The sequence below is a fragment of the Telmatherina bonti genome (assembly GCF_933228915.1).
Source record: "Telmatherina bonti genome assembly, chromosome: 2".
Classification (NCBI taxonomy): Eukaryota; Metazoa; Chordata; class Actinopteri; order Atheriniformes; family Telmatherinidae; genus Telmatherina; species Telmatherina bonti.
In genome coordinates this window covers 10,688,266-10,698,382 of record NC_136620.1, presented here as the reverse complement: position 1 = coordinate 10,698,382, position 10,117 = coordinate 10,688,266, and positions in this window count along the sequence as shown.

Below are 10,117 nucleotides of genomic sequence, written 5' to 3'. Positions count from 1 at the left end.
TCTGATATTTTACTGGGAGTGACCTGAACACAAAACAAACCTGCAAAAGTTATGTTGAAGTTATTCTAATTTCATCTCCATATGTTTGTTTTCTGCAACACTTATTTAACACCAGTCTTTATGAGCTTCTTCACAGATAAGTCTCATTTCTAATCAACATACATGATGGTATAATAAACAATGCTGTGCTTTAAATTAAAAGCCAGAAGCTTGTAGTTATTTATGATGTCGAGCACTTTAATCTCACAGACCACGTGCACTGACAAGATCGTTCATAATAAACACTTTAAATATGTTTATTTAAGGATATTAACAGGCTTTGTCTTTGTTTGTAAATGTAATAATAAACAAAAATGGTCTCATTTATAACAAAACATAACTGAGAACAGAGAGATCTTCAAGCAGTGGAAACGTTCTGTTTCCAGTCAGTCTCCTTCCTGTTGCTGGTTTTCGTGGAAAGTTATGTTCTCAGTTAAAACAGTCTAAGCTGAACAGAAGTTTGACTTTATTCTGTCTCTGCAACCAATAAAAAATAAGTAAATATTAGGATATCTTAATAAATGAGCAGAATTCTGCATGTTAGAGACCGGATTCTCTCAGGAGACCAGTACCTTGTTTACTGGACCAGAGTTCCACTAAACAAGGAACTGAGAGAAAACTCTCAAGATACTAGAGACCGGATACAGCTTAGTTTGTAGTTAATCTGGTTTTGAATGCTGGATGGACTCTGACAGATGTACTGCTGGTGTGATGGGTCGATGAATGCCATCAGGAACCAGTGCAGACTGCCAGAAGACCCATGACAGATCTTGGCTCTTTCTAAATTTAAGCTTTTTAAACTTTAGCAGGCTTACAAGGAACTTAACATGGAGTTAATGTTATCTGAATGATTGTTTAAAGTGAGTTGGAGTCGGGAAACATCTAAAACACGCAGGGCGGCCTGCTCTGAGGAGGACTAGGATGAAGAAACTCTGCTGTGGTGGGTAGCCACGTCGTCCTGGATGATGAATCAGAAGGACTGACATCTGAAGATGTAAAGACCAAATCAACACTCTGGTCCAGCAAGTTTCAACGTTTTTCTAGTATGAAGTTATAAAATGAGAACAAACATCCAGATACTCGTCTGCTTCCTAAAAGTTTAGGCTGTTTGAAGAACAGAAGCTTTTTTTGAAGGTTTTGCTTTTGTAGTTTTCTGCAAATCAAACAAACAAAACTCTAAAACGTCACGTCTTCTCAGCATTTTCCTGAATCTTCTTCCACTGGGAGAAAAACCAGTAAATCAAACTGGTGTCTTTTCTTTCAGAGACTTCGTTTCTTGGTTAATCCACAACTGCATCGCTCGTTGTATGAATTTTCTACATCTAAACCTACATTGTTCTTCCAGCAGACCCACTTGAACTGGTCTGAACCTGAACCAGGCCAGTTTTAAAAGTAAATACTTCTTCCATCTGACTCCGTGTCTCATCAACGCCTTTGAAGCCCCCCGACACAGCCAGGGGGTGTGCACCGGCTCCCACCCAGTCACCTCCGGGTGGGTTGTATAAACTCTAGAATGTTACAACAGGTGTGTGTGTTCTCCGGCTCCACCTGATCCCGACCAAAGAGAAGGCGACTGGAACGGGCCTCTGGGGGTGTTCATGTTGTGCTTGGCTGTGGGGAAGACAAAGGCTTGATAGTGCACGGAAGTTGATGTTCTGAACTTCCCCTGATTGTGAGAATCAGGACAGAACGGCTGCAGCTTTGAACTGTGCAGTGTGTGTCTGTAACCACCCATGAGCCTTTGAAGTATTTAAAGAAAAAAGTATTTTAAGTGCTTATTGAAATGGGAATGTAAAAAATAAAGGCTACAAGCAGACAAATGGACACGTTGCTGTGGTTTTTGCTCTCCTCCTGCTGGGGCAACCGTTGCTGCTGGAGCGGTGATTGATCTGCAGAAATGTCAAAGTAACCCTCATATGAAAGGCAGGATGTAGATTTCCCTGCACATTACGGAGATGTGTCTTTAAATGGACCGGTTGGTTGTTTTAATGCCAGCTGGTGTAAACGAGTGGAGAAAAAAACCTGATTAAACGTGAGGAAAAATGATGATGAAACATGGATGCTCAAGATGTTTTAACTGACTTGAGTTGAGATTAAAGTAAGTAGTTAAATCATTTCTTTAAAACGGCACCTTTCAACACCAGAACAACTCAGTTCACACATAAAACTGTTTTACATGTTTACGGCCAAGCCTGTTGAAAAATAGTCCAACTTTTGGAATATGAGGTCTTTTTTTTGGCTCTTTATTAGAATGTAACATAATAAACAGCTTTTTGGAGGATATTTGTAATTTATTACCATGTAACAAGTAAAAAAAATTACACTGTAATCTGCTTCCTCGTATCTATTAGGGGCAAGAAAACAAACATATTGTGTACAACAGGGTTTTGAGGATAGTTTTTTATCACAGAATGATGCAAAATGTGTCAGAAATTGTGTGTATAAAATATCCACTGGGCTCTATGGGGTTAAAAATGCAAATAAACATTACAGTAGTCATAAAACAATCAACATGACATTTCATAAATGCAGTTAAAAACATTAGTAAATGGAGTAAAACCAAATAATTGCTTAAAATGACACTTTAATATAGTAAAAAGAATAAAAGAGTAAACATGAGGTGAACTCAGGCAAAGATTCACCAGAGTGAAGCTGCTTCTGAGATTTGGGAAATAAAACACAAAGCAAACTTTATCTGTTCTGTAAGCTTGAAAACATCAGACTTCACGTGGTTCAGATTGGATTTTTCTGTATCAGAATTTGGATCAAACAGTTTAAGGAATTTTTTTCTGTATTTCATTGTGACACTTTTCTCCCTCTGTACCGTTGGTTGTGCTGTAGGCACTCGTACACACATGATCCATGATGTCGGCCCCTCCACCTCTGAAGCTTCTGTGGGAGGAGCTTCGGTTGGAAACTGACTTAATGTCTAGTTGGTAATCTTGCTCAGATACATTTTCTCTTTTTACTCTGAGTGAAGTGGTTCCTTATCCTGATAGTAGTCTATACATTCTGTAATCATGAACAATAAGAAATATAGTTAGACCCCTCAGTTTACTGTAAATCTGTAAAAAGTCTGACCAATCCAAACATTCGGACCGAATTGAAGTTGGTCATTTCTTATATTTCGTAAGCTTCTTCTCCCGACTCCCCTCCTCCCCCTCCAGCAGTGCATACCTGATAGCCACACCCTGCATATAAACAGCATGTTAGGATGAAAATACAAAGTAGTGAAGAAGAAACTCGGAAGGCAAACATGGCTGAGAAAATGCAGGAAGGATTTCCCGACCCGGCTCGGTTTATTTGCCTCCTCCTGTTAAACAGCCGAGAAAGAGAAAATCGTTGGTGGAAAAATCTGTGAAGAAAAAAAGCCTTCGATCATGCAAGGAGCAGAACCAGGGTGGGAGGAGCCAGTACAATGGGAGGGGCCAAAATAGGGGGCGGGGTAAAATAGGGGAGGGGCCTAGACAGGGCGCCACTTTCACATCTTGCAACATTACCTACCCCAGCTTTACAGTCTATTCTCACATGCAGAAAAGTCATTTTTACACCAGTCAAAAATAAATAAGAACAGCTGCTAACATCTGGCATGAAGGGATTTTGCAGCAGTAAAGTTGATCAGCTCTGATAATTACTGATAGGAACTCAACGTTTAGATACACATGCTGCTGCAGTATTGGCTGGAGAGTGGACACACCTGAGATGGAGGCGTTGACATGTTGTTACAGCTTGATGGTTTGCTCCGTAGAGTTTGGTGGTTGCTGGACACACTTCTGCTTTGATTTATTGTTAAAAATGACATAAAAAAAAAGAAAAAAGCATCTAGGCCTTTTAAAGGATTCAGTAGCTTGTTTTTAGCAACAACAAAAAAACCCCCCAAAAAGTTTCAAACACACCAGTTTTGGTGTAACGATAGAATCAATTAAAATTTGAGTCTTGACATTCACGTTGTTTCCATCACAGCTGATCACAGCTGCAGTCAACAAACACCTGTTAATGCTGCAGTTATTTTCTAATGGTCTTTCTGAGGACAAAAAGATTTTAGTGTGTTTGTGCAAAGACTCAGTAGTTTGCTGTGAATATGAATGCCTTCCATCTGCGCTGCATTCGCATGAAATCACCTCTTGTGGTAATAACTCCATAAAAGTCGTGACAGCAGAAGCATCATATTGATAACCCTCCATGTTAAACGATGAGGAAAATACTTTAAGATCAAAATTTAAGGATTGTTTGTAAGAAGAAAACAAGACATGGACCCTGTAATGGTGGGATCTGTTGGACTGGATATATTTACAGAAAACAAGAAAGAAAAAGACTAGTTACAATATTGTTCCAGGATGTGACTTTATTAATCAGATGTTAAGTTTTCAGCGTAATCACATCGTTCTCATGCTGCTATTGAAGAATGAATGAAAAGGAGACAAAATGAAGATGAAGAGCGTCGGCTCTCTTCAGAGGCTTCATCATCCAGCCGTTTTTCTGTTCTCTGCTTGGAGGAATTGTTTTAGATCAACAATTCAGAAACCCCTCCAGTTCTCCGAACAGGCTCAGATGTAAACAGGAACAAAGATGGAGGGGCTCTTCTCCCTCTGAACTCCAGGCCAGCTGCTCTTCCTCCTCATCTTCCTCCTGGTTTACTCAGCTCTGCACTCCTCAGCTCCTCTCTGATGTGATTGTTTGGTGTTTCAGAGATTTGAGACAAAAAGGCGTCTATACTGGGATTTCTGTTTTCATTTGAAGGCAGTCGAAACCAGTTTGCTGCGGCTGAAACATTATTGTGCCTCGTTGTGTGTCCAACTCAGACTGTTTGAAAACCATTTCTAGTCAATTAACAATGTGAGAATTATAATTGTCATGGTGTGGGTGCTGAGGTGTGGACACAGAAACAGACCGGAGAGGCGGGGATGCAGAATCTAGATGATTTATTCTCTAGACAAAGGAACACATGGAGACATGAAGAAACACAGGGACTAACAGAGACCAACTCAAACACAATGAACCTGCAAAACACAGCTGAACTAAGGACTAGAAATACTGACAGAACTTAAGACACAGGTGTAAAGGATGAACTAATGAGACCAGGTAATCTAACAAGAACAAAGGCTACACGGGAAACAGCGAAAAACTAATAAAACAGGAACCTGGAACACGACAAACATCACATAACAATGAACTTTTTTAGAATAATATTGTGACTGAAATTAAAGGTTAGAAACTATAATTTTTTTCTGGCTGTATTTCTACAGTCATTTGACAGATAATTGATCCAAAGCAACTTACATCTGATAAGTGATCAATTAATAGCAATTAACCCAAGATGCATGTCTTCAGATGGGAGGAAGCCGGAGTCCCCAAAGAAAACCCAAGCATATACGGCGAGAACATGCAAAAGTCACTGCTCGTTCCTCCCCCCAGCCGAGGCTACTATGCCACTGTGATGCCCATTTATCTAAGCTATTATTAGAATAAACTGCTATTTGGAGTATTGATCTGAAACAGTCATTTCATATTTAGCCCCATTTGATTACATTTTAACCACTTGTCACCCAGAAATAAGCTAGATTTAAAATGTCTTTTAAATCTAGCTTAAAAATACTTTTATTTGAAATACCTTGTATTTTCTAAATCAACTTTTTTTTTTTTTTTTTTTTTATCTTGTCGGCAGCGGTCTTATTCTTTGGTAGTTTGTTTTAGCGCATTTACGAAAACAATCACAACTGGACGAGCGTAGTTTAAGTTAGCCATTTACCACCCCCTAGTGGCCAAAACTGGTATCAGGTCTAACAATCTCAATCTAGTTGGATCGGGAAAAATGGAATAAATTAAAAATAAAATGTAATTTACCATGTTTTTTCTTTCTAGGTAAAATATAATAATTTAGGTAATACATGACCACAAAGCGGATTTGATATCACCGTAGGACAGTAATTAGCTAAACATTTAGTTGTCATGTTAGGTTTTATTTCAACTGCTTTTTTATTTGACTTTGGTAAGCCAAATTTCTGATTATAACCAGGCACTAGAGCTACTTTTACATGTTTTAGAGAAAAAAAACAAACACCCTCATACACACCCGTGGTTGGCTTTAAACTATGTCATTTCATGATAGCATTGATACTTAAATTTTTTTTAAGAGGTATTTAAAAAAAAAAAAAAAAAAAAAAAGTAAAAACATCTGGGACTGAAAAGTGAAGAGAAAAGTAAATTAAACCTGCAGTTTTTCCCACGGCCAGCAGGGGAGCGACTCTTGTGGCTGCAAGAACAAGCATATCTCAGATTGTGACATTAAAGTCACTACTGCAGTTTTAAAAACTTAAAGGGTTTCAATCTACACACAGAGTTATGGTCCATTCAGAGACAAAAAACCCCCCCACAAATATAGCAGCTGCAATGTATGTGGATCCACGGCAAGTCGAAATAATGGGTTAGTCTAAAAGAAAAATGATTAGATACCAGAAACAGTTTTAAATTATATCATATTTTTACTTTTATTGGTGTAGACCTTCAATTTTGTTACAAGCGGCACTTAATTGGTCCTTTCAGAAAGACTTAAGGACACACCGTCTAGTTTCAAGTGTTTAAAATAACATAGTTGTGGAGTTTTTAAAGTTTGTCTGTGTAGCTTTAAACTTCTGCAAAGGAAACACTTGTCCATCAGCTGGAGCTGCGTACGGAACCAGTCTCTATAAGTTGTTTTGTGGGTTATACTGGGAGTACAGGGGACGGACAGTTTCACTGGTCGGCCCACATTCAGATTCCCAGGGAAAGAAGCAGGTCACAGCCACTGGGACGGGACCTCTCCCACAACAACAGTGGTCAGTCTTTGTTTACACTCCCTCTCATACCAACAACTTTATGTTCCTCACAAAAAAGACCCTTTTACCCCTTAGAAGTGGGCGGTCAGATGACAAGCTGGAATAATCGCACAAATTTTCATAGTTGTAATGTTCATGCAACAATAAGTGACTGCAGTCCAGCGCCATGTGAAGAGTTTCAATCGGAATGATTAGATGTGGTATTTATTATGCACCATTGGGTCAAACATAGACATGTTGACAAAGCATCTACCAATATTTTTACACTGGTGGCGTTTATTCTGCATTAAACGAACCCTGGTTTGTTCCCAGTGATAGCAAAGGTAATATGGAGAAGTGGGAATGCTCATTTGCACTCAGGTATGGACCAAACAAGTGAACTCTGGTTGGCTTGAAAGAAACCAGGGGGCCTCACGTGTGGACTAACCTGGTGTGAATTTAAGTGGACAGATAATCAGCAACTTGTGTCCACAAATTGTGGCAAACTTTCTGAGTAATATCATTTGTAGAACTGAGTATTTCAGGATGAGGAAATCTCTGTATGCAGGGACATAGCTAAAAATCAGCGTTGGATGACTGATCTTCAGTCCCTCAGGCAGCATTGCATTAAATGCTGCCTTGATTTCACACTGACAGCAAGCGCGACGACCGCCATCTCCCTTACCTCTTAATGCTCCAGCCAGAGTCTCTACTGAGACGCAGTGGAACCCCAGTATGGCAACATTTTCCAGTCTGACCCAATGCATCACCAATGGCTGGTGGATTTAACTGCAGGTCAATTGATGATCTTTCTTTGGACTGTAGTAGACATTTTAAGTTCACTACTGGCTTGAACCCTAAAAGCAGCCAGACTGCATGTTATGTTGAGAAATATTCAGCCTTCCTAAAACCACAGACATTGATGATACAAGAACTGGAAGAAGCTGCTTGCAGTTTTTCCATCCAGGCCGAATCTGAGATGCAAACATGCAATGACTGCATGATCCATCACAGCGATGTAGCTCGTAATGTATGGCGTTATTTTTGTGCCTCATTCTGAGCGGAAAGAGATCCACTCTGAGCCAGAAAACTACGTTCTGCACAAACAGAAACAAAATCTTTTACCAATGTGAGCAACATCTAGTCTGAGCAAACTAAAGTTTATTCCATGCACACAGCGCACTCACGTTTGTGTTTACGCTTACCTGTGCAGACACAACCAATCACAAGCCTCCGAGTCATTCTGATTGGCTGCTTCGCAGTGACTCGACTTCACAGTGAAAGGCGTCAGCCTGCCAGAGCAAATGGCACCACGTCAGCCAACATGAGGGGAAAACACTGATATGTTCTCTGTATGGCGTAGATCAGGGACCACCAATCCAGGTCCTTGAGGGCCGTTGTCCTATAGGTTTTCCAAGTGTCCCAGCTGCAACACACTTGATTCAAGTCAATGTGTATAACAGACACAAGCAGAGCTTGTCTGAATCAGGCAGGGTCACCTGGCACAGATGAACACACTTTATGCAAATAAAATATAAGAACAGACCAACTTCTTTAGACTCGAGCCACCGCCATCGGCACAGGATGACGCCTTTCACAGAGTCGTCGAGCTGCCAATCAGAACGACTCTCCAAGGCTTGTGATTGGTTGCAGTTGTGGCTTCACCGTGCTGAGCAGCGTGTTGACAGTACAGAGCTTAGATGCTGCATTGCGAGTGTCTGCACAGATCAGAGCAAGCACAAGTGCTGCTGTGTGCACAGAATTAACTTTTGTTTGCTCAGATTAGATGTTGCTCACATTGGTAAAAGATTTTGTTAAAAGTTTCTGATGTTTGTGCTCAACGAAGTTTTCTGCACTCAGAGTGAGGCACAAGAACAATGCCATAGAAATGCTACGTTGGCTTTCATAGTGTTTGTGTTGTGTTGTGTGTTAGTGTTTGTGTGAAATGTGGAGAGAGTAGAGGGGAGGACTGAGTCCGACAACGCCAACTAGGGGTGACTCCCTGGTAAAAATCGGCCAACAAGTCCAATAAAAGCCCTGGATGGTGATTGTAGATTTCACCATAAAACGAAGTTGAACACACAAACAAATGGTGAAGTCTTTAAATCCAAACACCTATAAAAACCTATGAGTCCACAGTCTGGCGATGGGCCTGCAGATAGGAGAGCATCCTGCCAACTCAAACATGCAAACAGCAAAGTAAAGTAACCACAACCAAAAGCAAATATACAGTATGAAAAACTTAAACCATGCAAAAGGTTTGAAGGCAGGTTGCCGCCGTACCAATAAGTCCCAGCCGAGCACAAACACACCCAGGAAGAGCAGGAATGGTTAGATGTCGACAGAAACCACAGCCGCCAAGATGAGTCTCAACTGGGTGAAGCAGGTCCGGTCCAATGCTTACTGTGACCCAGACAAGACCGCAGCGCCTGCAAGGGACCTGGAGCAATGGCACGTTGGGGTGCACACCTCACCAGTATACCTAAAAAGAAAGTTACTTAAATTGGTGTAATGAACAAACCATGTGAACATCTGGAAATCCGACCTGAAAGTGAAGTGCAGCCTACCCAGAGAAACAGATTTAGAGCCAAACGGATGCTGGGAGGATCTGATGACTCAGCTCACCTGGCAGCCCAACGGCATACTCCCATGCTGCAGGGCATTAGGGCGAGTACCCAGAGACAAAAAATACCAAGTGTTCACAAACAGATTGTACTTACGAATTGCCAATGGGTAGAACCAACACCACTTGCTAAGCTGCAGCAGGATCGATCCAGGAGATAGACTGAAGAGAAGACACGCCTGCCCGTCTATAAGGCCCTCTGATTAGCCCAGGGGTGCCCAAGTCTAGTCCTCAAGATCTACCAACCTGCAACCTTTGGATGCAACCCCTGTCCAGCACAACTGAGTCAAACAGCTGAATTCCTCTTCTGCATGTCGTTCAGCTCTGCAGAGGCCTGCTAACGAGCCACTTATTTGATTCAGATGTGTTGGAGAAGGGTTGCACCTAAAACAGCAGGATGGTAGATCTCTAGGACCGGACTTGGTCTCCCCTGGGTTAGCCCTTATGGCTTACGCCTGGAGGATGCAGATGGGTGTGGGAAGGTGAAGCCTTCCTCACCACATAAAGACAACATGAGAAACAAAAGTTGTTTTATATCCTCACTGAGCAGAGAACTGAGATATTAAAGTATTTTAAGTTTTATCTTGAATATACTGAATGATTGTAAGTTGAGTTGCTGTTATATGTAATAATATAATTATACAGTCAATCATAAAATCCA